This window comes from Oncorhynchus kisutch, unplaced genomic scaffold (assembly GCF_002021735.2).
Source record: "Oncorhynchus kisutch isolate 150728-3 unplaced genomic scaffold, Okis_V2 scaffold2704, whole genome shotgun sequence".
In the NCBI taxonomy this organism is placed as follows: Eukaryota; Metazoa; Chordata; class Actinopteri; order Salmoniformes; family Salmonidae; genus Oncorhynchus; species Oncorhynchus kisutch.
This window is the reverse complement of record NW_022264649.1, coordinates 1-25,050: the sequence shown is the minus strand read 5'-3', so window position 1 is coordinate 25,050 and position 25,050 is coordinate 1. Positions and strand designations below refer to the sequence as shown.

The 25,050-nt window shown below is 39.0% G+C and overlaps 22 non-coding genes and 2 pseudogenes across 22 annotated transcripts; 13 read left to right on the top strand and 11 right to left on the bottom strand.

The window, feature by feature from the left end:
• Nucleotides 1–204: 204 nt before the first annotated feature.
• Nucleotides 205–393, bottom strand: LOC116370727 (uncharacterized; annotated as a pseudogene).
• Nucleotides 394–3,525: 3,132 nt separating this feature from the next.
• Nucleotides 3,526–3,743, bottom strand: LOC116370724 (small nucleolar RNA U3). The gene has a single exon (XR_004208814.1). It is a non-coding gene; the product is annotated as a small nucleolar RNA U3 (small nucleolar RNA).
• Nucleotides 3,744–4,529: 786 nt separating this feature from the next.
• LOC116370723 (small nucleolar RNA U3) lies at nt 4,530–4,745 on the bottom strand. The gene has a single exon (XR_004208813.1). It is a non-coding gene; the product is annotated as a small nucleolar RNA U3 (small nucleolar RNA).
• A 784-nt stretch (nt 4,746–5,529) lies between these two features.
• On the bottom strand, nt 5,530–5,745 carry LOC116370721 (small nucleolar RNA U3). The gene has a single exon (XR_004208811.1). It is a non-coding gene; the product is annotated as a small nucleolar RNA U3 (small nucleolar RNA).
• Nucleotides 5,746–6,531: 786 nt separating this feature from the next.
• Nucleotides 6,532–6,747, bottom strand: LOC116370720 (small nucleolar RNA U3). The gene has a single exon (XR_004208810.1). It is a non-coding gene; the product is annotated as a small nucleolar RNA U3 (small nucleolar RNA).
• Nucleotides 6,748–7,533: 786 nt separating this feature from the next.
• LOC116370719 (small nucleolar RNA U3) lies at nt 7,534–7,749 on the bottom strand. Its single transcript, XR_004208809.1, has one exon. It is a non-coding gene; the product is annotated as a small nucleolar RNA U3 (small nucleolar RNA).
• A 787-nt stretch (nt 7,750–8,536) lies between these two features.
• LOC116370717 (small nucleolar RNA U3) lies at nt 8,537–8,752 on the bottom strand. The gene has a single exon (XR_004208807.1). It is a non-coding gene; the product is annotated as a small nucleolar RNA U3 (small nucleolar RNA).
• Nucleotides 8,753–9,539: 787 nt separating this feature from the next.
• On the bottom strand, nt 9,540–9,755 carry LOC116370716 (small nucleolar RNA U3). Its single transcript, XR_004208806.1, has one exon. It is a non-coding gene; the product is annotated as a small nucleolar RNA U3 (small nucleolar RNA).
• Nucleotides 9,756–10,543: 788 nt separating this feature from the next.
• Nucleotides 10,544–10,759, bottom strand: LOC116370715 (small nucleolar RNA U3). Its single transcript, XR_004208805.1, has one exon. It is a non-coding gene; the product is annotated as a small nucleolar RNA U3 (small nucleolar RNA).
• A 787-nt stretch (nt 10,760–11,546) lies between these two features.
• LOC116370714 (small nucleolar RNA U3) lies at nt 11,547–11,762 on the bottom strand. The gene has a single exon (XR_004208804.1). It is a non-coding gene; the product is annotated as a small nucleolar RNA U3 (small nucleolar RNA).
• Nucleotides 11,763–12,550: 788 nt separating this feature from the next.
• LOC116370722 (small nucleolar RNA U3) lies at nt 12,551–12,766 on the bottom strand. Its single transcript, XR_004208812.1, has one exon. It is a non-coding gene; the product is annotated as a small nucleolar RNA U3 (small nucleolar RNA).
• On the top strand, nt 12,696–12,910 carry LOC116370726 (small nucleolar RNA U3). Its single transcript, XR_004208815.1, has one exon. It is a non-coding gene; the product is annotated as a small nucleolar RNA U3 (small nucleolar RNA).
• A 787-nt stretch (nt 12,911–13,697) lies between these two features.
• On the top strand, nt 13,698–13,913 carry LOC116370713 (small nucleolar RNA U3). The gene has a single exon (XR_004208803.1). It is a non-coding gene; the product is annotated as a small nucleolar RNA U3 (small nucleolar RNA).
• A 788-nt stretch (nt 13,914–14,701) lies between these two features.
• LOC116370712 (small nucleolar RNA U3) lies at nt 14,702–14,917 on the top strand. Its single transcript, XR_004208802.1, has one exon. It is a non-coding gene; the product is annotated as a small nucleolar RNA U3 (small nucleolar RNA).
• Nucleotides 14,918–15,705: 788 nt separating this feature from the next.
• Nucleotides 15,706–15,921, top strand: LOC116370711 (small nucleolar RNA U3). The gene has a single exon (XR_004208801.1). It is a non-coding gene; the product is annotated as a small nucleolar RNA U3 (small nucleolar RNA).
• Nucleotides 15,922–16,709: 788 nt separating this feature from the next.
• Nucleotides 16,710–16,925, top strand: LOC116370710 (small nucleolar RNA U3). The gene has a single exon (XR_004208800.1). It is a non-coding gene; the product is annotated as a small nucleolar RNA U3 (small nucleolar RNA).
• Nucleotides 16,926–17,713: 788 nt separating this feature from the next.
• On the top strand, nt 17,714–17,929 carry LOC116370709 (small nucleolar RNA U3). Its single transcript, XR_004208799.1, has one exon. It is a non-coding gene; the product is annotated as a small nucleolar RNA U3 (small nucleolar RNA).
• A 787-nt stretch (nt 17,930–18,716) lies between these two features.
• On the top strand, nt 18,717–18,932 carry LOC116370708 (small nucleolar RNA U3). The gene has a single exon (XR_004208798.1). It is a non-coding gene; the product is annotated as a small nucleolar RNA U3 (small nucleolar RNA).
• Nucleotides 18,933–19,720: 788 nt separating this feature from the next.
• On the top strand, nt 19,721–19,936 carry LOC116370730 (small nucleolar RNA U3). Its single transcript, XR_004208818.1, has one exon. It is a non-coding gene; the product is annotated as a small nucleolar RNA U3 (small nucleolar RNA).
• A 788-nt stretch (nt 19,937–20,724) lies between these two features.
• On the top strand, nt 20,725–20,940 carry LOC116370729 (small nucleolar RNA U3). Its single transcript, XR_004208817.1, has one exon. It is a non-coding gene; the product is annotated as a small nucleolar RNA U3 (small nucleolar RNA).
• A 788-nt stretch (nt 20,941–21,728) lies between these two features.
• LOC116370728 (small nucleolar RNA U3) lies at nt 21,729–21,944 on the top strand. Its single transcript, XR_004208816.1, has one exon. It is a non-coding gene; the product is annotated as a small nucleolar RNA U3 (small nucleolar RNA).
• Nucleotides 21,945–22,732: 788 nt separating this feature from the next.
• On the top strand, nt 22,733–22,948 carry LOC116370718 (small nucleolar RNA U3). The gene has a single exon (XR_004208808.1). It is a non-coding gene; the product is annotated as a small nucleolar RNA U3 (small nucleolar RNA).
• Nucleotides 22,949–23,736: 788 nt separating this feature from the next.
• LOC116370707 (small nucleolar RNA U3) lies at nt 23,737–23,952 on the top strand. The gene has a single exon (XR_004208797.1). It is a non-coding gene; the product is annotated as a small nucleolar RNA U3 (small nucleolar RNA).
• A 788-nt stretch (nt 23,953–24,740) lies between these two features.
• On the top strand, nt 24,741–24,979 carry LOC116370725 (uncharacterized; annotated as a pseudogene).
• Nucleotides 24,980–25,050: the final 71 nt, after the last annotated feature.

Below are 25,050 nucleotides of genomic sequence, written 5' to 3'. Positions count from 1 at the left end.
TCATCACGGATAGCAAAACCTAACACTTTAGAAAACACATTTCTGAAGTAAATAACTGTAGAAGTGATCATAGAATGTATCATCTTGGTGGAGCAGCTTTTGTGATCAAGGTGGAGTGTCTTGAAAAGAGCATTTGCACCACCGGTATGTGTTGCATTTTCAGAGTCAAAAGCTATTTCCATTTATTTTACATGATCAGCATCCACTCAGAACATGTTTCCTTCATCCAAATCCCATTGAGAACAAGCAACAGTCGTCAATGGTGGGAACGAAAATGAGCAAAGTCACTCCTAGCCACGAGACACGCTCTGAAAGGAATATCTAAAATCTTCATCATTATTTCTTCATTACAAGATTTAGTTGAGGTTTAGGGTTTAGTGAATGATTTGTCCTAAATACAAATGCTTTTTGTTTTTGAAATATTTATGACTAACTTATTCCTTGCCATCCATTCTGAAACTAACCGCAGCTCTTAAGTGTTGCAGTGATTTCACTCGCTGCAGTAGCTGACGTGTATAGTGTTGAGTCATCCGCATACATAGGCACATTGGCTTTGCTCAGGGCCAGTGGCATGTCATTAGTATAAAATAAATAGAGCCTAGAACGCTACCCTGGGGAATTCCTGATTCTACCTTGATTATGTTGGAGAGGACTCCATTAATGAACACCCTCTGTGTTCTGTTAGAGAGGTAAATCTTTATCCACAAAATAGCGGGGGTGTAAATCCATAGCACATACGTTTTCCATCAGCAGACTATGATCGATGTCAATAGCCGCACTGAAGTCTAACAAAACAGCCCCCACAATTTTATCATCAATTTCTCTCAGTCAATCATCAATCATTTGTGCAAGTGCCATGCTTGTTGAATGTCCTTCCCTATAAGCGTGCTGAAAGTCTGTTCTCAAAGTTTACTAAGAGTTGGTAACAGGTTCATTGGTCGGTGGTATTTGAGCCAGTACAGGGGCCTTAACTATTCTTGGGTAGTTGAATTACCTTTGCTTCCCTCCAGGCCTGAGGGCACACACTTTCTAGTAGGCTTAGATAGAAATATTGCAAATAGGAGTGGCAATATCGACCGCTATTATTCCATCCAAGTTGTCAGACCCCGGTGGCTTGTCATTGTTGATAGACAACAATACCTTTTTTTCAAAATTCTAAATAATTTGATCAGTTATATTTGGATTTGTAGTGTCAGCATTTGTTGCTCACATGTCATGCCTATGTTTGCTAATCTTGCCATGAAAAAATAATTAAAGTAATTGCCAATATCAGTGGCTTTTGTGATGAATGAGGCATCTGATTCAATGTATGATGGAGCTGAGTTTGTCTTTTTGCCCGAAATTTGATTTAAGATGCTCCAAAGCTTTTTACTATCATTCTTTAAATCTTTTTTCTTTGTTTCAGAATATAGTTTCTTTTTCTTTGGATTCAGTTAGTCACATGATTTCTCAATTTGCAGTATGTTTGCCAATCTGTTGTGCAGCCAGATTTATGTCCCATTCTTTTACCTCATCCCTCTCAACCATACCATTTTCAATTCCTCAACAATCCATGGGATTAATAGTTTTTACAGTCATTTTCTTAATTGGTGCATGCTTATTAGTAACTGGAATAAGACATTTCATAAATATGTCAAGTGCAGTGTCTGGTTGTGCCTCATTACACACCACAGACCAACAAATATTCTTTACATCAACCACCTATCAATCACTACACAACTTATTGTATGACCTCTATTCAGTATATTTGGCCCAGCCTTTGGAACTTGGTTTTCCTAAATATGCTATTATATTGTGATCACTACATCCATGGATTTGGATACTGCTTTAAAGCAAATTTCTGCAGTAATTGGTAAAGATGTGATCAATAAAATGTTTGATGATTTAACTTCTGTGCTGTTTGTAACTACCCTGATACAGTAGGTTGACTGATAACCTGAACCAGGTTGCAGGCACAAGTTACAGTTTGAAGCTATTTCTTGAGTGTGAAGTTTGATGAAAGCAAGTCCATATTAAATCACCAGAAAAATATACCTCTCTGTCGATATCACATACATTATCAAGCATTTCATGTTGTCCAGATACTGACTGTTAGCACTTGGTAGTCTATAGCAGCTTCCCACAAGAATGGGCTTTAGGTGAGGAAGATTAACTTGTAACAATATTACTTCAATATTATTTAACATGAGAACCATTTAAAGATTTACAGGAATGTGGTTCTGAATATAAATGGCAACACCTCCACCATAGGCATTTCTATATTTTCTGTCGATGTTACAACCATGTATTTCTACCACTGTATCATCAAAGGTATTATCTAAGTGATTTTCAGAAATTATGAATGTCATCTGTTACAAGCAAATGATTGATGTCATGAACTTTGTTTCTTAAACTACATATGTTAATGTGGGCTATTTTTAGCACTGTTCTGAGATGTTTGATTATTTTCATTGGTTTACTGGGAAGCCTAGCAGAAGTAGACATGCTGATCTTAATTATGTTAGTGCAGGGTGAGATGCACACCGCCTCAGGGCTAACAGTATAACTCTGGTTCAAAGGCACATATTACAGCATACAATAGCTGCAGAATCAGCAGAGGCATTCAGGGCAGTTAGAGCGACATAAATTAGGTCACTTACATTGTGTATTCCAACATTACCGGGATAATGTACATTTGCTGAAGCATTACGACAACGGTAGGAATTAACTGATCTGATCTGGTTTTGGGTCATTGATAAGTCATTGTGTCAACGCAGTAAATACCTAATAAACTGATCGCTGAAAGTATAGTTTTCATTAATGTTGCATTCTCAGCATCAACAGTTGTTGCAATCAAATTATGTTAATTATGGAGAATTGCTATGTTCCTCAAATGAGAAATATGGTCAACATTGCTGGTTGCCAACAGGTAAAATATGACCTAATGTTGGTGGACAGCCATCCAGATTTCAAAGCTGTTATTTTTGTTGAAGTCTACCCCCGTTTAAACATTGTGTGTTTTAGCTATAGACGTATGGGTTGTACCATCAGATTTGTCTTTGTCTTCCGCATCCAGTGGTACCAAGAGTTAGTCTGTGTGATTAACGGGGCTGAGATAGAGCTGTGTTTGTGAGACAAAGATGGATTCCGAAGGTGCCCAGGCCCGGGTCTTTTTTTTACAAAAACATCTGTAGAGTCAGAATGGTTTGAATTACAAACTACTAAAAGCTATCTATGAAAAGCTGAGACTCTATCGAACATGCACATGTAACATGTTTTGCTCTATGACACTCACAAGCTACAGAAAAGTTGTTAGAAAGTACAAGGTTCTTCTACGTATAAGGTCAAAGGTTGTCCTGGAAGGAAAATGTTAAAACACCTCATTTTGAAGCAATATATCTGGGCTGGACATGGGAGATCAACAAAAGCCAGAGAACTTGAAAAGATTATTGCTGGGGTCTCAGGACTGATTCAAGAGGTTTTATTTTACTAACGATAAGGGATTTGGGAGACATTTCCAGTAGTTTTTATTGTACATGGTTAACATCCACTCAGAACATATTCCTTCATCCACATTCATTGAAGAACAAGGAACAGTCATCAAAGGTGGAAGAAAAATGAGCAAAGTCATTTCTAACCACCAGATTCATGCTCTGAATGGAAATCTTTGAATCGTCATCATGGATAGCGAGATCTCTACCACTTTTAGACACCACATTTCTCAAGTAACGCACTATAGAAATGATCCCTGAAAGTATAGTCTTGCTGTATAAGTTGTTGTGATCAAGGTAGAGCATCTTGAAAAGAGGCATTTGCACCACCGGTTTGTGTTGCGTTTCTCAGCATCAACAGTTGTTGCAATCAATTATGTTAAATATGGAGAATTGCTATGTTCCTCAAATGAGAAATATGGTCAACGATGCTGGTTGCCAACAGGTCAAATATGACCTAATGTTGGTGGACAGCCATCCATATTTCAAAGGCAGTTATTTTTGTTGAAGTCTACCCCCGTTTAAACATTGTGTGTTTTAGCTATAGACGTATGGGTTGTACCATCAGATTTGTCTTGGTCCTCCGCATCCAGTGGTACCAAGAGTTAGTCTGTGTGATAACGGGGGCTGAGATAGAGCTGTGTTTTGTGAGACACAGATGGATTCCGAAGGTGCCCAGGCCCGGGTCTTTTTTTACAAAAACATCTGTAGAGTCAGAATGGTTTGAATTACAAACTACTAAAAGCTATCTATGAAAAGCTGAGACTCTATCGAACATGCACATGTAACATGTTTTGCTCTATGACCGCTCACAAGCTACAGAAAATTGTTAGAAAGTACAAGGTTCTTCTACGTATAAAGGTCAAAGGTTGTCCTGGAAGGAAAATGTTAAAACACCTCATTTTGAAGCAATATATCTGGGCTGGACATGGAGATCAACAAAAGCCAGAGAACTGAAAAGATTATTGCTGGGTCTCAGGACTGATTCAAGAGGTTTTATTTTACTAACGATAAGGATTTGGGAGACATTTCAGTAGTTTTTATTGTACATGGTTAACATCCACTCAGAACATATTCCCTTCATCCACGTTCATTGAAGAACAAGGAACAGTCATCAAAGGTGGAAGAAAAATGAGCAAAGTCATTTCTAACCACCAGATTCATGCTCTGAATGGGAATATCTGAATCGTCATCATGGATAGCGAGATCTACCACTTTAGAACACACATTTCTCAAGTAACGCACTATAGAAATGATCCCTGAAAGTATAGTCTTGCTGTATAAGTTGTTGTGATCAAGGTAGAGCATCTTGAAAAGAGCATTTGCACCACCGGTTTGTGTTGCGTTTCTCAGCATCAACAGTTGTTGCAATCAAATTATGTTAAATATGGAGAATTGCTATGTTCCTCAAATGAGAAATATGGTCAACGATGCTGGTTGCCAACAGGTCAAATATGACCTAATGTTGGTGGACAGCCATCCATATTTCAAAGGCAGTTATTTTTGTTGAAGTCTACCCCCGTTTAAACATTGTGTGTTTTAGCTATAGACGTATGGGTTGTACCATCAGATTTGTCTTGGTCTTCCGCATCCAGTGGTACCAAGAGTTAGTCTGTGTGATTAACGGGGGCTGAGATAGAGCTGTGTTTGTGAGACACAGATGGATTCCGAAGGTGCCCAGGCCCGGGTCTTTTTTTACAAAAACATCTGTAGAGTCAGAATGGTTTGAATTACAAACTACTAAAAGCTATCTATGAAAAGCTGAGACTCTATCGAACATGCACATGTAACATGTTTTGCTCTATGACGCTCACAAGCTACAGAAAATTGTTAGAAAGTACAAGGTTCTTCTACGTATAAAGGTCAAAGGTTGTCCTGAAGGAAAATGTTAAAACACCTCATTTTGAAGCAATATATCTGGGCTGGACATGGAGATCAACAAAAGCCAGAGAACTGAAAAGATTATTGCTGGGGTCTCAGGACTGATTCAAGAGGTTTATTTTACTAACGATAAGGATTTGGGAGACATTTCAGTAGTTTTTATTGTACATGGTTAACATCCACTCAGAACATATTCCCTTCATCCACGTTCATTGAAGAACAAGGAACAGTCATCAAAGGTGGAAGAAAAATGAGCAAAGTCATTTCTAACCACCAGATTCATGCTCTGAATGGGAATATCTTGAATCGTCATCATGGATAGCGAGATCTACCACTTTAGACACACATTTCTCAAGTAACGCACTATAGAAATGATCCCTGAAAGTATAGTCTTGCTGTATAAGTTGTTGTGATCAAGGTAGAGCATCTTGAAAAGAGCATTTGCACCACCGGTTTGTGTTGCGTTTCTCAGCATCAACAGTTGTTGCAATCAAATTATGTTAAATATGGAGAATTGCTATGTTCCTCAAATGAGAAATATGGTCAACGATGCTGGTTGCCAACAGGTCAAATATGACCTAATGTTGGTGGACAGCCATCCATATTTCAAAGGCAGTTATTTTTGTTGAAGTCTACCCCCGTTTAAACATTGTGTGTTTTAGCTATAGACGTATGGGTTGTACCATCAGATTGTCTTGGTCTTCCGCATCCAGTGGTACCAAGAGTTAGTCTGTGTGATTAACGGGGGCTGAGATAGAGCTGTGTTTGTGAGACAAAGATGGATTCCGAAGGTGCCCAGGCCCGGGTCTTTTTTTACAAAAACATCTGTAGAGTCAGAATGGTTTGAATTACAAACTACTAAAAGCTATCTATGAAAAGCTGAGACTCTATCGAACATGCCACATGTAACATGTTTGCTCTATGACACTCACAAGCTACAGAAAAATTGTTAGAAAGTACAAGGTTCTTCTACGTATAAAGGTCAAAGGTTGTCCTGGAAGGAAAATGTTAAAACACCTCATTTTGAAGCAATATATCTGGGCTGGACATGGAGATCAACAAAAGCCAGAGAACTGAAAAGATTATTGCTGGGGTCTCAGGACTGATTCAAGAGGTTTTATTTTACTAACGATAAGGATTTGGGAGACATTTCAGTAGTTTTTATTGTACATGGTTAACATCCACTCAGAACATATTCCCTTCATCCACGTTCATTGAAGAACAAGGAACAGTCATCAAAGGTGGAAGAAAAATGAGCAAAGTCATTTCTAACCACCAGATTCATGCTCTGAATGGGAATATCTTGAATCGTCATCATGGATAGCGAGATCTACCACTTTAGACACACATTTCTCAAGTAACGCACTATAGAAATGATCCCTGAAAGTATAGTCTTGCTGTATAAGTTGTTGTGATCAAGGTAGAGCATCTTGAAAAGAGCATTTGCACCACCGGTTTGTGTTGCGTTTCTCAGCATCAACAGTTGTTGCAATCAAATGATGTTAAATATGGAGAATTGCTATGTTCCTCAAATGAGAAATATGGTCAACGATGCTGGTTGCCAACAGGTCAAATATGACCTAATGTTGGTGGACAGCCATCCATATTTCAAAGGCAGTTATTTTTGTTGAAGTCTACCCCCCGTTTAAACATTGTGTGTTTTAGCTATAGACGTATGGGTTGTACCATCAGATTTGTCTTGGTCTTCCGCATCCAGTGGTACCAAGAGTTAGTCTGTGTGATTAACGGGGGCTGAGATAGAGCTGTGTTTGTGAGACACAGATGGATCCGAAGGTGCCCAGGCCCGGGTCTTTTTTTTACAAAAACATCTGTAGAGTCAGAATGGTTTGAATTACAAACTACTAAAAGCTATCTATGAAAAGCTGAGACTCTATCGAACATGCACATGTAACATGTTTTGCTCTATGACGCTCACAAGCTACAGAAAATTGTTAGAAAGTACAAGGTTCTTCTACGTATAAAGGTCAAAGGTTGTCCTGGAAGGAAAATGTTAAAACACCTCATTTTGAAGCAATATATCTGGGCTGGACATGGAGATCAACAAAAGCCAGAGAACTGAAAAGATTATTGCTGGGGTCTCAGGACTGATTCAAGAGGTTTTATTTTACTAACGATAAGGATTTGGGAGACATTTCAGTAGTTTTATTGTACATGGTTAACATCCACTCAGAACATATTCCCTTCATCCACGTTCATTGAAGAACAAGGAACAGTCATCAAAGGTGGAAGAAAAATGAGCAAAGTCATTTCTAACCACCAGATTCATGCTCTGAATGGGAATATCTTGAATCGTCATCATGGATAGCGAGATCTACCACTTTAGACACACATTTCTCAAGTAACGCACTATAGAAATGATCCCTGAAAGTATAGTCTTGCTGTATAAGTTGTTGTGATCAAGGTAGAGCATCTTGAAAAGAGCATTTGCACCACCGGTTTGTGTTGCGTTTCTCAGCATCAACAGTTGTTGCAATCAAATTATGTTAAATATGGAGAATTGCTATGTTCCTCAAATGAGAAATATGGTCAACGATGCTGGTTGCCAACAGGTCAAATATGACCTAATGTTGGTGGACAGCCATCCATATTTCAAAGGCAGTTATTTTTGTTGAAGTCTACCCCCGTTTAAACATTGTGTGTTTTAGCTATAGACGTATGGGTTGTACCATCAGATTTGTCTTGGTCTTCCGCATCCAGTGGTACCAAGAGTTAGTCTGTGTGATTAACGGGGGCTGAGATAGAGCTGTGTTTGTGAGACACAGATGGATTCCGAAGGTGCCCAGGCCCGGGTCTTTTTTTACAAAAACATCTGTAGAGTCAGAATGGTTTGAATTACAAACTACTAAAAGCTATCTATGAAAAGCTGAGACTCTATCGAACATGCACATGTAACATGTTTTGCTCTATGACGCTCACAAGCTACAGAAAAATTGTTAGAAAGTACAAGGTTCTTCTACGTATAAAGGTCAAAGGTTGTCCTGGAAGGAAAATGTTAAAACACCTCATTTTGAAGCAATATATCTGGGCTGGACATGGAGATCAACAAAAGCCAGAGAACTGAAAAGATTATTGCTGGGGTCTCAGGACTGATTCAAGAGGTTTTATTTTACTAACGATAAGGATTTGGGAGACATTTCAGTAGTTTTTATTGTACATGGTTAACATCCACTCAGAACATATTCCCTTCATCCACGTTCATTGAAGAACAAGGAACAGTCATCAAAGGTGGAAGAAAAATGAGCAAAGTCATTTCTAACCACCAGATTCATGCTCTGAATGGGAATATCTTGAATCGTCATCATGGATAGCGAGATCTACCACTTTAGACACACATTTCTCAAGTAACGCACTATAGAAATGATCCCTGAAAGTATAGTCTTGCTGTATAAGTTGTTGTGATCAAGGTAGAGCATCTTGAAAAGAGCATTTGCACCACCGGTTTGTGTTGCGTTTCTCAGCATCAACAGTTGTTGCAATCAAATGATGTTAAATATGGAGAATTGCTATGTTCCTCAAATGAGAAATATGGTCAACGATGCTGGTTGCCAACAGGTCAAATATGACCTAATGTTGGTGGACAGCCATCCATATTTCAAAGGCAGTTATTTTTGTTGAAGTCTACCCCCGTTTAAACATTGTGTGTTTTAGCTATAGACGTATGGGTTGTACCATCAGATTTGTCTTGGTCTTCCGCATCCAGTGGTACCAAGAGTTAGTCTGTGTGATTAACGGGGGCTGAGATAGAGCTGTGTTTGTGAGACACAGATGGATTCCGAAGGTGCCCAGGCCCGGGTCTTTTTTTTACAAAAACATCTGTAGAGTCAGAATGGTTTGAATTACAAACTACTAAAAGCTATCTATGAAAAGCTGAGACTCTATCGAACATGCACATGTAACATGTTTTGCTCTATGACGCTCACAAGCTACAGAAAATTGTTAGAAAGTACAAGGTTCTTCTACGTATAAAGGTCAAAGGTTGTCCTGGAAGGAAAATGTTAAAACACCTCATTTTGAAGCAATATATCTGGGCTGGACATGGAGATCAACAAAAGCCAGAGAACTGAAAAGATTATTGCTGGGGTCTCAGGACTGATTCAAGAGGTTTTATTTTACTAACGATAAGGATTTGGGAGACATTTCAGTAGTTTTTATTGTACATGGTTAACATCCACTCAGAACATATTCCCTTCATCCACGTTCATTGAAGAACAAGGAACAGTCATCAAAGGTGGAAGAAAAATGAGCAAAGTCATTTCTAACCACCAGATTCATGCTCTGAATGGGAATATCTTGAATCGTCATCATGGATAGCGAGATCTACCACTTTAGACACACATTTCTCAAGTAACGCACTATAGAAATGATCCCTGAAAGTATAGTCTTGCTGTATAAGTTGTTGTGATCAAGGTAGAGCATCTTGAAAAGAGCATTTGCACCACCGGTTTGTGTTGCGTTTCTCAGCATCAACAGTTGTTGCAATCAAATGATGTTAAATATGGAGAATTGCTATGTTCCTCAAATGAGAAATATGGTCAACGATGCTGGTTGCCAACAGGTCAAATATGACCTAATGTTGGTGGACAGCCATCCATATTTCAAAGGCAGTTATTTTTGTTGAAGTCTACCCCCGTTTAAACATTGTGTGTTTTAGCTATAGACGTATGGGTTGTACCATCAGATTTGTCTTGGTCTTCCGCATCCAGTGGTACCAAGAGTTAGTCTGTGTGATTAACGGGGGCTGAGATAGAGCTGTGTTTGTGAGACACAGATGGATTCCGAAGGTGCCCAGGCCCGGGTCTTTTTTTACAAAAACATCTGTAGAGTCAGAATGGTTTGAATTACAAACTACTAAAAGCTATCTATGAAAAGCTGAGACTCTATCGAACATGCACATGTAACATGTTTTGCTCTATGACGCTCACAAGCTACAGAAAAATTGTTAGAAAGTACAAGGTTCTTCTACGTATAAAGGTCAAAGGTTGTCCTGGAAAGGAAAATGTTAAAACACCTCATTTTGAAGCAATATACCTGGGCTGGACATGGAGATCAACAAAAGCCAGAGAACTGAAAAGATTATTGCTGGGGTCTCAGGACTGATTCAAGAGGTTTTATTTTACTAACGATAAGGATTTGGGAGACATTTCAGTAGTTTTTATTGTACATGGTTAACATCCACTCAGAACATATTCCCTTCATCCACGTTCATTGAAGAACAAGGAACAGTCATCAAAGGTGGAAGAAAAATGAGCAAAGTCATTTCTAACCACCAGATTCATGCTCTGAATGGGAATATCTTGAATCGTCATCATGGATAGCGAGATCTACCACTTTAGACACACATTTCTCAAGTAACGCACTATAGAAATGATCCCTGAAAGTATAGTCTTGCTGTATAAGTTGTTGTGATCAAGGTAGAGCATCTTGAAAAGAGCATTTGCACCACCGGTTTGTGTTGCGTTTCTCAGCATCAACAGTTGTTGCAATCAAATGATGTTAAATATGGAGAATTGCTATGTTCCTCAAATGAGAAATATGGTCAACGATGCTGGTTGCCAACAGGTCAAATATGACCTAATGTTGGTGGACAGCCATCCATATTTCAAAGGCAGTTATTTTTGTTGAAGTCTACCCCCGTTTAAACATTGTGTGTTTTAGCTATAGACGTATGGGTTGTACCATCAGATTTGTCTTGGTCTTCCGCATCCAGTGGTACCAAGAGTTAGTCTGTGTGATTAACGGGGGCTGAGATAGAGCTGTGTTTGTGAGACACAGATGGATTCCGAAGGTGCCCAGGCCCGGGTCTTTTTTTTACAAAAACATCTGTAGAGTCAGAATGGTTTGAATTACAAACTACTAAAAGCTATCTATGAAAAGCTGAGACTCTATCGAACATGCACATGTAACATGTTTTGCTCTATGACGCTCACAAGCTACAGAAAAGTTGTTAGAAAGTACAAGGTTCTTCTACGTATAAAGGTCAAAGGTTGTCCTGAAAGGAAAATGTTAAAACACCTCATTTTGAAGCAATTATCTGGGCTGGACATGGAGATCAACAAAAGCCAGAGAACTGAAAAGATTATTGCTGGGGTCTCAGGACTGATTCAAGAGGTTTTATTTTACTAACGATAAGGATTTGGGAGACATTTCAGTAGTTTTTATTGTACATGGTTAACATCCACTCAGAACATATTCCCTTCATCCACGTTCATTGAAGAACAAGGAACAGTCATCAAAGGTGGAAGAAAAATGAGCAAAGTCATTTCTAACCACCAGATTCATGCTCTGAATGGGAATATCTTGAATCGTCATCATGGATAGCGAGATCTACCACTTTAGACACACATTTCTCAAGTAACGCACTATAGAAATGATCCCTGAAAGTATAGTCTTGCTGTATAAGTTGTTGTGATCAAGGTAGAGCATCTTGAAAAGAGCATTTGCACCACCGGTTTGTGTTGCGTTTCTCAGCATCAACAGTTGTTGCAATCAAATTATGTTAAATATGGAGAATTGCTATGTTCCTCAAATGAGAAATATGGTCAACGATGCTGGTTGCCAACAGGTCAAATATGACCTAATGTTGGTGGACAGCCATCCATATTTCAAAGGCAGTTATTTTTGTTGAAGTCTACCCCCGTTTAAACATTGTGTGTTTTAGCTATAGACGTATGGGTTGTACCATCAGATTTGTATTGGTCTTCCGCATCCAGTGGTACCAAGAGTTAGTCTGTGTGATTAACGGGGGCTGAGATAGAGCTGTGTTTGTGAGACACAGATGGATTCCGAAGGTGCCCAGGCCCGGGTCTTTTTTTTACAAAAACATCTGTAGAGTCAGAATGGTTTGAATTACAAACTACTAAAAGCTATCTATGAAAAGCTGAGACTCTATCGAACATGCACATGTAACATGTTTTGCTCTATGACACTCACAAGCTACAGAAAAGTTGTTAGAAATTACAAGGTTCTTCTACATATAAAGGTCAAAGGTTGTCCTGAAAGGAAAATGTTAAAACACCTCATTTTGAAGCAATTTATCTGGGCTGGACATGGAGATCAACAAAAGCCAGAGAACTGAAAAGATTATTGCTGGGGTCTCAGGACTGATTCAAGAGGTTTTATTTTACTAACGATAAGGATTTGGGAGACATTTCAGTAGTTTTTATTGTACATGGTTAACATCCACTCAGAACATATTCCCTTCATCCACGTTCATTGAAGAACAAGGAACAGTCATCAAAGGTGGAAGAAAAATGAGCAAAGTCATTTCTAACCACCAGATTCATGCTCTGAATGGGAATATCTTGAATCGTCATCATGGATAGCGAGATCTACCACTTTAGACACACATTTCTCAAGTAACGCACTATAGAAATGATCCCTGAAAGTATAGTCTCGCTATCCATGATGACGATTCAAGATATTCCCATTCAGAGCATGAATCTGGTGGTTAGAAATGACTTTGCTCATTTTTCTTCCACCTTGATGACTGTTCCTTGTTCTTCAATGAACGTGGATGAAGGGAATATGTTCTGAGTGGATGTTAACCATGTACAATAAAAACTACTGAAATGTCTCCCAAATCCTTATCGTTAGTAAAATAAAACCTCTTGAATCAGTCCTGAGACCCCAGCAATAATCTTTTCAGTTCTCTGGCTTTTGTTGATCTCCATGTCCAGCCCAGATAAATTGCTTCAAAATGAGGTGTTTTAACATTTTCCTTCAGGACAACCTTTGACCTTTATATGTAGAAGAACCTTGTAATTTCTAACAACTTTTCTGTAGCTTGTGAGTGTCATAGAGCACAACATGTTACATGTGCATGTTCGATAGAGTCTCAGCTTTTCATAGATAGCTTTTAGTAGTTTGTAATTCAAACCATTCTGACTCTACAGATGTTTTTGTAAAAAAAAGACCCGGGCCTGGGCACCTTCGGAATCCATCTGTGTCTCACAAACACAGCTCTATCTCAGCCCCCGTTAATCACACAGACTAACTCTTGGTACCACTGGATGCGGAAGACCAATACAAATCTGATGGTACAACCCATACGTCTATAGCTAAAACACACAATGTTTAAACGGGGGTAGACTTCAACAAAAATAACTGCCTTTGAAATATGGATGGCTGTCCACCAACATTAGGTCATATTTGACCTGTTGGCAACCAGCATCGTTGACCATATTTCTCATTTGAGGAACATAGCAATTCTCCATATTTAACATAATTTGATTGCAACAACTGTTGATGCTGAGAAACGCAACACAAACCGGTGGTGCAAATGCTCTTTTCAAGATGCTCTACCTTGATCACAACAACTTATACAGCAAGACTATACTTTCAGGGATCATTTCTATAGTGCGTTACTTGAGAAATGTGTGTCTAAAGTGGTAGATCTCGCTATCCATGATGACGATTCAAGATATTCCCATTCAGAGCATGAATCTGGTGGTTAGAAATGACTTTGCTCATTTTTCTTCCACCTTTGATGACTGTTCCTTGTTCTTCAATGAACGTGGATGAAGGGAATATGTTCTGAGTGGATGTTAACCATGTACAATAAAAACTACTGAAATGTCTCCCAAATCCTTATCGTTAGTAAAATAAAACCTCTTGAATCAGTCCTGAGACCCCAGCAATAATCTTTTCAGTTCTCTGGCTTTTGTTGATCTCCATGTCCAGCCCAGATAAATTGCTTCAAAATGAGGTGTTTTAACATTTTCCTTTCAGGACAACCTTTGACCTTTATATGTAGAAGAACCTTGTAATTTCTAACAACTTTTCTGTAGCTTGTGAGTGTCATAGAGCACAACATGTTACATGTGCATGTTCGATAGAGTCTCAGCTTTTCATAGATAGCTTTTAGTAGTTTGTAATTCAAACCATTCTGACTCTACAGATGTTTTTGTAAAAAAAAGACCCGGGCCTGGGCACCTTCGGAATCCATCTGTGTCTCACAAACACAGCTCTATCTCAGCCCCCGTTAATCACACAGACTAACTCTTGGTACCACTGGATGCGGAAGACCAATACAAATCTGATGGTACAACCCATACGTCTATAGCTAAAACACACAATGTTTAAACGGGGGTAGACTTCAACAAAAATAACTGCCTTTGAAATATGGATGGCTGTCCACCAACATTAGGTCATATTTGACCTGTTGGCAACCAGCATCGTTGACCATATTTCTCATTTGAGGAACATAGCAATTCTCCATATTTAACATAATTTGATTGCAACAACTGTTGATGCTGAGAAACGCAACACAAACCGGTGGTGCAAATGCTCTTTTCAAGATGCTCTACCTTGATCACAACAACTTATACAGCAAGACTATACTTTCAGGGATCATTTCTATAGTGCGTTACTTGAGAAATGTGTGTCTAAAGTGGTAGATCTCGCTATCCATGATGACGATTCAAGATATTCCCATTCAGAGCATGAATCTGGTGGTTAGAAATGACTTTGCTCATTTTTCTTCCACCTTTGATGACTGTTCCTTGTTCTTCAATGAACGTGGATGAAGGGAATATGTTCTGAGTGGATGTTAACCATGTACAATAAAAACTACTGAAATGTCTCCCAAATCCTTATCGTTAGTAAAATAAAACCTCTTGAATCAGTCCTGAGACCCCAGCAATAATCTTTTCAGTTCTCTGGCTTTTGTTGATCTCCATGTCCAGCCCAGATAAATTGCTTCAAAATGAGGTGTTTTAACATTTTCCTTTCAGGACAACCTTTGACCTTTATACGTAGAAGAACCTTGTACTTTCTAACAACTTTTCTGTAGCTTGTGAGCGTCATAGAGCAAAACATGTTACATGTGCATGTTCGATAGAGTCTCAGCTTTTCATAGATAGCTTTTAGTAGTTTGTAATTCAAACCATTCTGACTCTACAGATGTTTTTGTAAAAAAAAGACCCGGGCCTGGGCACCTTCGGAATCCATCTGTGTCTCACAAACACAGCTCTATCTCAGCCCCCGTTAATCACACAGACTAACTCTTGGTACCACTGGATGCGGAAGACCAATACAAATCTGATGGTACAACCCATACGTCTATAGCTAAAACACACAATGTTTAAACGGGGGTAGACTTCAACAAAAATAACTGCCTTTGAAATATGGATGGCTGTCCACCAACATTAGGTCATATTTGACCTGTTGGCAACCAGCATCGTTGACCATATTTCTCATTTGAGGAACATAGCAATTCTCCATATTTAACATAATTTGATTGCAACAACTGTTGATGCTGAGAAACGCAACACAAACCGGTGGTGCAAATGCTCTTTTCAAGATGCTCTACCTTGATCACAACAACTTATACAGCAAGACTATACTTTCAGGGATCATTTCTATAGTGCGTTACTTGAGAAATGTGTGTCTAAAGTGGTAGATCTCGCTATCCATGATGACGATTCAAGATATTCCCATTCAGAGCATGAATCTGGTGGTTAGAAATGACTTTGCTCATTTTTCTTCCACCTTTGATGACTGTTCCTTGTTCTTCAATGAACGTGGATGAAGGGAATATGTTCTGAGTGGATGTTAACCATGTACAATAAAAACTACTGAAATGTCTCCCAAATCCTTATCGTTAGTAAAATAAAACCTCTTGAATCAGTCCTGAGACCCCAGCAATAATCTTTTCAGTTCTCTGGCTTTTGTTGATCTCCATGTCCAGCCCAGATAAATTGCTTCAAAATGAGGTGTTTTAACATTTTCCTTTCAGGACAACCTTTGACCTTTATATGTAGAAGAACCTTGTAATTTCTAACAACTTTTCTGTAGCTTGTGAGTGTCATAGAGCACAACATGTTACATGTGCATGTTCGATAGAGTCTCAGCTTTTCATAGATAGCTTTTAGTAGTTTGTAATTCAAACCATTCTGACTCTACAGATGTTTTTGTAAAAAAAAGACCCGGGCCTGGGCACCTTCGGAATCCATCTGTGTCTCACAAACACAGCTCTATCTCAGCCCCCGTTAATCACACAGACTAACTCTTGGTACCACTGGATGCGGAAGACCAATACAAATCTGATGGTACAACCCATACGTCTATAGCTAAAACACACAATGTTTAAACGGGGGTAGACTTCAACAAAAATAACTGCCTTTGAAATATGGATGGCTGTCCACCAACATTAGGTCATATTTGACCTGTTGGCAACCAGCATCGTTGACCATATTTCTCATTTGAGGAACATAGCAATTCTCCATATTTAACATAATTTGATTGCAACAACTGTTGATGCTGAGAAACGCAACACAAACCGGTGGTGCAAATGCTCTTTTCAAGATGCTCTACCTTGATCACAACAACTTATACAGCAAGACTATACTTTCAGGGATCATTTCTATAGTGCGTTACTTGAGAAATGTGTGTCTAAAGTGGTAGATCTCGCTATCCATGATGACGATTCAAGATATTCCCATTCAGAGCATGAATCTGGTGGTTAGAAATGACTTTGCTCATTTTTCTTCCACCTTTGATGACTGTTCCTTGTTCTTCAATGAACGTGGATGAAGGGAATATGTTCTGAGTGGATGTTAACCATGTACAATAAAAACTACTGAAATGTCTCCCAAATCCTTATCGTTAGTAAAATAAAACCTCTTGAATCAGTCCTGAGACCCCAGCAATAATCTTTTCAGTTCTCTGGCTTTTGTTGATCTCCATGTCCAGCCCAGATAAATTGCTTCAAAATGAGGTGTTTTAACATTTTCCTTTCAGGACAACCTTTGACCTTTATATGTAGAAGAACCTTGTAATTTCTAACAACTTTTCTGTAGCTTGTGAGTGTCATAGAGCACAACATGTTACATGTGCATGTTCGATAGAGTCTCAGCTTTTCATAGATAGCTTTTAGTAGTTTGTAATTCAAACCATTCTGACTCTACAGATGTTTTTGTAAAAAAAAGACCCGGGCCTGGGCACCTTCGGAATCCATCTGTGTCTCACAAACACAGCTCTATCTCAGCCCCCGTTAATCACACAGACTAACTCTTGGTACCACTGGATGCGGAAGACCAAGACAAATCTGATGGTACAACCCATACGTCTATAGCTAAAACACACAATGTTTAAACGGGGGTAGACTTCAACAAAAATAACTGCCTTTGAAATATGGATGGCTGTCCACCAACATTAGGTCATATTTGACCTGTTGGCAACCAGCATCGTTGACCATATTTCTCATTTGAGGAACATAGCAATTCTCCATATTTAACATAATTTGATTGCAACAACTGTTGATGCTGAGAAACGCAACACAAACCGGTGGTGCAAATGCTCTTTTCAAGATGCTCTACCTTGATCACAACAACTTATACAGCAAGACTATACTTTCAGGGATCATTTCTATAGTGCGTTACTTGAGAAATGTGTGTCTAAAGTGGTAGATCTCGCTATCCATGATGACGATTCAAGATATTCCCATTCAGAGCATGAATCTGGTGGTTAGAAATGACTTTGCTCATTTTTCTTCCACCTTTGATGACTGTTCCTTGTTCTTCAATGAACGTGGATGAAGGGAATATGTTCTGAGTGGATGTTAACCATGTACAATAAAAACTACTGAAATGTCTCCCAAATCCTTATCGTTAGTAAAATAAAACCTCTTGAATCAGTCCTGAGACCCCAGCAATAATCTTTTCAGTTCTCTGGCTTTTGTTGATCTCCATGTCCAGCCCAGATATATTGCTTCAAAATGAGGTGTTTTAACATTTTCCTTCCAGGACAACCTTTGACCTTTATACGTAGAAGAACCTTGTACTTTCTAACAATTTTCTGTAGCTTGTGAGCGTCATAGAGCAAAACATGTTACATGTGCATGTTCGATAGAGTCTCAGCTTTTCATAGATAGCTTTTAGTAGTTTGTAATTCAAACCATTCTGACTCTACAGATGTTTTTGTAAAAAAAAGACCCGGGCCTGGGCACCTTCGGAATCCATCTGTGTCTCACAAACACAGCTCTATCTCAGCCCCCGTTAATCACACAGACTAACTCTTGGTACCACTGGATGCGGAAGACCAAGACAAATCTGATGGTACAACCCATACGTCTATAGCTAAAACACACAATGTTTAAACGGGGGTAGACTTCAACAAAAATAACTGCCTTTGAAATATGGATGGCTGTCCACCAACATTAGGTCATATTTGACCTGTTGGCAACCAGCATCGTTGACCATATTTCTCATTTGAGGAACATAGCAATTCTCCATATTTAACATAATTTGATTGCAACAACTGTTGATGCTGAGAAACGCAACACAAACCGGTGGTGCAAATGCTCTTTTCAAGATGCTCTACCTTGATCACAACAACTTATACAGCAAGACTATACTTTCAGGGATCATTTCTATAGTGCGTTACTTGAGAAATGTGTGTCTAAAGTGGTAGATCTCGCTATCCATGATGACGATTCAAGATATTCCCATTCAGAGCATGAATCTGGTGGTTAGAAATGACTTTGCTCATTTTTCTTCCACCTTTGATGACTGTTCCTTGTTCTTCAATGAACGTGGATGAAGGGAATATGTTCTGAGTGGATGTTAACCATGTACAATAAAAACTACTGAAATGTCTCCCAAATCCTTATCGTTAGTAAAATAAAACCTCTTGAATCAGTCCTGAGACCCCAGCAATAATCTTTTCAGTTCTCTGGCTTTTGTTGATCTCCATGTCCAGCCCAGATATATTGCTTCAAAATGAGGTGTTTTAACATTTTCCTTCCAGGACAACCTTTGACCTTTATACGTAGAAGAACCTTGTACTTTCTAACAATTTTTCTGTAGCTTGTGAGCGTCATAGAGCAAAACATGTTACATGTGCATGTTCGATAGAGTCTCAGCTTTTCATAGATAGCTTTTAGTAGTTTGTAATTCAAACCATTCTGACTCTACAGATGTTTTTGTAAAAAAAAGACCCGGGCCTGGGCACCTTCGGAATCCATCTGTGTCTCACAAACACAGCTCTATCTCAGCCCCCGTTAATCACACAGACTAACTCTTGGTACCACTGGATGCGGAAGACCAAGACAAATCTGATGGTACAACCCATACGTCTATAGCTAAAACACACAATGTTTAAACGGGGGTAGACTTCAACAAAAATAACTGCCTTTGAAATATGGATGGCTGTCCACCAACATTAGGTCATATTTGACCTGTTGGCAACCAGCATCGTTGACCATATTTCTCATTTGAGGAACATAGCAATTCTCCATATTTAACATAATTTGATTGCAACAACTGTTGATGCTGAGAAACGCAACACAAACCGGTGGTGCAAATGCTCTTTTCAAGATGCTCTACCTTGATCACAACAACTTATACAGCAAGACTATACTTTCAGGGATCATTTCTATAGTGCGTTACTTGAGAAATGTGTGTCTAAAGTGGTAGATCTCGCTATCCATGATGACGATTCAAGATATTCCCATTCAGAGCATGAATCTGGTGGTTAGAAATGACTTTGCTCATTTTTCTTCCACCTTTGATGACTGTTCCTTGTTCTTCAATGAACGTGGATGAAGGGAATATGTTCTGAGTGGATGTTAACCATGTACAATAAAAACTACTGAAATGTCTCCCAAATCCTTATCGTTAGTAAAATAAAACCTCTTGAATCAGTCCTGAGACCCCAGCAATAATCTTTTCAGTTCTCTGGCTTTTGTTGATCTCCATGTCCAGCCCAGGTATATTGCTTCAAAATGAGGTGTTTTAACATTTTCCTTCCAGGACAACCTTTGACCTTTATACGTAGAAGAACCTTGTACTTTCTAACAATTTTTCTGTAGCTTGTGAGCGTCATAGAGCAAAACATGTTACATGTGCATGTTCGATAGAGTCTCAGCTTTTCATAGATAGCTTTTAGTAGTTTGTAATTCAAACCATTCTGACTCTACAGATGTTTTTGTAAAAAAAAGACCCGGGCCTGGGCACCTTCGGAATCCATCTGTGTCTCACAAACACAGCTCTATCTCAGCCCCCGTTAATCACACAGACTAACTCTTGGTACCACTGGATGCGGAAGACCAAGACAAATCTGATGGTACAACCCATACGTCTATAGCTAAAACACACAATGTTTAAACGGGGGTAGACTTCAACAAAAATAACTGCCTTTGAAATATGGATGGCTGTCCACCAACATTAGGTCATATTTGACCTGTTGGCAACCAGCATCGTTGACCATATTTCTCATTTGAGGAACATAGCAATTCTCCATATTTAACATCATTTGATTGCAACAACTGTTGATGCTGAGAAACGCAACACAAACCGGTGGTGCAAATGCTCTTTTCAAGATGCTCTACCTTGATCACAACAACTTATACAGCAAGACTATACTTTCAGGGATCATTTCTATAGTGCGTTACTTGAGAAATGTGTGTCTAAAGTGGTAGATCTCGCTATCCATGATGACGATTCAAGATATTCCCATTCAGAGCATGAATCTGGTGGTTAGAAATGACTTTGCTCATTTTTCTTCCACCTTTGATGACTGTTCCTTGTTCTTCAATGAACGTGGATGAAGGGAATATGTTCTGAGTGGATGTTAACCATGTACAATAAAAACTACTGAAATGTCTCCCAAATCCTTATCGTTAGTAAAATAAAACCTCTTGAATCAGTCCTGAGACCCCAGCAATAATCTTTTCAGTTCTCTGGCTTTTGTTGATCTCCATGTCCAGCCCAGGTATATTGCTTCAAAATGAGGTGTTTTAACATTTTCCTTCCAGGACAACCTTTGACCTTTATACGTAGAAGAACCTTGTACTTTCTAACAATTTTTCTGTAGCTTGTGAGCGTCATAGAGCAAAACATGTTACATGTGCATGTTCGATAGAGTCTCAGCTTTTCATAGATAGCTTTTAGTAGTTTGTAATTCAAACCATTCTGACTCTACAGATGTTTTTGTAAAAAAAAGACCCGGGCCTGGGCACCTTCGGAATCCATCTGTGTCTCACAAACACAGCTCTATCTCAGCCCCCGTTAATCACACAGACTAACTCTTGGTACCACTGGATGCGGAAGACCAAGACAAATCTGATGGTACAACCCATACGTCTATAGCTAAAACACACAATGTTTAAACGGGGGTAGACTTCAACAAAAATAACTGCCTTTGAAATATGGATGGCTGTCCACCAACATTAGGTCATATTTGACCTGTTGGCAACCAGCATCGTTGACCATATTTCTCATTTGAGGAACATAGCAATTCTCCATATTTAACATCATTTGATTGCAACAACTGTTGATGCTGAGAAACGCAACACAAACCGGTGGTGCAAATGCTCTTTTCAAGATGCTCTACCTTGATCACAACAACTTATACAGCAAGACTATACTTTCAGGGATCATTTCTATAGTGCGTTACTTGAGAAATGTGTGTCTAAAGTGGTAGATCTCGCTATCCATGATGACGATTCAAGATATTCCCATTCAGAGCATGAATCTGGTGGTTAGAAATGACTTTGCTCATTTTTCTTCCACCTTTGATGACTGTTCCTTGTTCTTCAATGAACGTGGATGAAGGGAATATGTTCTGAGTGGATGTTAACCATGTACAATAAAAACTACTGAAATGTCTCCCAAATCCTTATCGTTAGTAAAATAAAACCTCTTGAATCAGTCCTGAGACCCCAGCAATAATCTTTTCAGTTCTCTGGCTTTTGTTGATCTCCATGTCCAGCCCAGATATATTGCTTCAAAATGAGGTGTTTTAACATTTTCCTTCCAGGACAACCTTTGACCTTTATACGTAGAAGAACCTTGTACTTTCTAACAATTTTTCTGTAGCTTGTGAGCGTCATAGAGCAAAACATGTTACATGTGCATGTTCGATAGAGTCTCAGCTTTTCATAGATAGCTTTTAGTAGTTTGTAATTCAAACCATTCTGACTCTACAGATGTTTTTGTAAAAAAAAGACCCGGGCCTGGGCACCTTCGGAATCCATCTGTGTCTCACAAACACAGCTCTATCTCAGCCCCCGTTAATCACACAGACTAACTCTTGGTACCACTGGATGCGGAAGACCAAGACAAATCTGATGGTACAACCCATACGTCTATAGCTAAAACACACAATGTTTAAACGGGGGTAGACTTCAACAAAAATAACTGCCTTTGAAATATGGATGGCTGTCCACCAACATTAGGTCATATTTGACCTGTTGGCAACCAGCATCGTTGACCATATTTCTCATTTGAGGAACATAGCAATTCTCCATATTTAACATAATTTGATTGCAACAACTGTTGATGCTGAGAAACGCAACACAAACCGGTGGTGCAAATGCTCTTTTCAAGATGCTCTACCTTGATCACAACAACTTATACAGCAAGACTATACTTTCAGGGATCATTTCTATAGTGCGTTACTTGAGAAATGTGTGTCTAAAGTGGTAGATCTCGCTATCCATGATGACGATTCAAGATATTCCCATTCAGAGCATGAATCTGGTGGTTAGAAATGACTTTGCTCATTTTTCTTCCACCTTTGATGACTGTTCCTTGTTCTTCAATGAACGTGGATGAAGGGAATATGTTCTGAGTGGATGTTAACCATGTACAATAAAAACTACTGAAATGTCTCCCAAATCCTTATCGTTAGTAAAATAAAACCTCTTGAATCAGTCCTGAGACCCCAGCAATAATCTTTTCAGTTCTCTGGCTTTTGTTGATCTCCATGTCCAGCCCAGATATATTGCTTCAAAATGAGGTGTTTTAACATTTTCCTTCCAGGACAACCTTTGACCTTTATACGTAGAAGAACCTTGTACTTTCTAACAATTTTTCTGTAGCTTGTGAGCGTCATAGAGCAAAACATGTTACATGTGCATGTTCGATAGAGTCTCAGCTTTTCATAGATAGCTTTTAGTAGTTTGTAATTCAAACCATTCTGACTCTACAGATGTTTTTGTAAAAAAAAGACCCGGGCCTGGGCACCTTCGGAATCCATCTGTGTCTCACAAACACAGCTCTATCTCAGCCCCCGTTAATCACACAGACTAACTCTTGGTACCACTGGATGCGGAAGACCAAGACAAATCTGATGGTACAACCCATACGTCTATAGCTAAAACACACAATGTTTAAACGGGGGTAGACTTCAACAAAAATAACTGCCTTTGAAATATGGATGGCTGTCCACCAACATTAGGTCATATTTGACCTGTTGGCAACCAGCATCGTTGACCATATTTCTCATTTGAGGAACATAGCAATTCTCCATATTTAACATCATTTGATTGCAACAACTGTTGATGCTGAGAAACGCAACACAAACCGGTGGTGCAAATGCTCTTTTCAAGATGCTCTACCTTGATCACAACAACTTATACAGCAAGACTATACTTTCAGGGATCATTTCTATAGTGCGTTACTTGAGAAATGTGTGTCTAAAGTGGTAGATCTCGCTATCCATGATGACGATTCAAGATATTCCCATTCAGAGCATGAATCTGGTGGTTAGAAATGACTTTGCTCATTTTTCTTCCACCTTTGATGACTGTTCCTTGTTCTTCAATGAACGTGGATGAAGGGAATATGTTCTGAGTGGATGTTAACCATGTACAATAAAAACTACTGAAATGTCTCCCAAATCCTTATCGTTAGTAAAATAAAACCTCTTGAATCAGTCCTGAGACCCCAGCAATAATCTTTTCAGTTCTCTGGCTTTTGTTGATCTCCATGTCCAGCCCAGGTATATTGCTTCAAAATGAGGTGTTTTAACATTTTCCTTCCAGGACAACCTTTGACCTTTATACGTAGAAGAACCTTGTACTTTCTAACAATTTTCTGTAGCTTGTGAGCGTCATAGAGCAAAACATGTTACATGTGCATGTTCGATAGAGTCTCAGCTTTTCATAGATAGCTTTTAGTAGTTTGTAATTCAAACCATTCTGACTCTACAGATGTTTTTGTTAAAAAAGACCCGGGCCTGGGCACCTTCGGAATCCATCTTTGTCTCACAAACACAGCTCTATCTCAGCCCCCGTTAATCACACAGACTAACTCTTGGTACCACTGGATGCGGAAGACCAGACAAATCTGATGGTACAACCATACGTCTATAGCTAAAACACACAATGTTTAAACGGGGGTAGACTTCAACAAAAATAACTGCCTTTGAAATATGGATGGCTGTCCACCAACATTAGGTCATATTTGACACTGTTGGCAACCAGCATCGTTGACCATATTTCTTCATTTGAGGAACATAGGCAATCTCCATATTTAAACTCATTTGATTGCAACAACTGTGATGCTGAGAAATGCAACACAACCGGTTCGGTGCAAATGCTCTTTCTCAAGAATGCTCTACCTTGATCACAACAACTTATACAGCAAGACTATACTATTCAGGTTCGATTTTCCTATGACGTGCCATTATAAGTATAGTTTCGACACTTGAGAAATGTGTGTCTAAAGTGGTAGATCTCGCTATCCATGATGACGATTCAAGATATTCCCATTCAGAGCATGAATCTGGTGGTTAGAAATGACTTTGCTCATTTTTCTTCCACCTTTGATGACTGTTCCTTGTTCTTCAATGAACGTGGATGAAGGGAATATGTTCTGAGTGGATGTTAACCATGTACAATAAAAACTACTGAAATGTCTCCCAAATCCTTATCGTTAGTAAAATAAAACCTCTT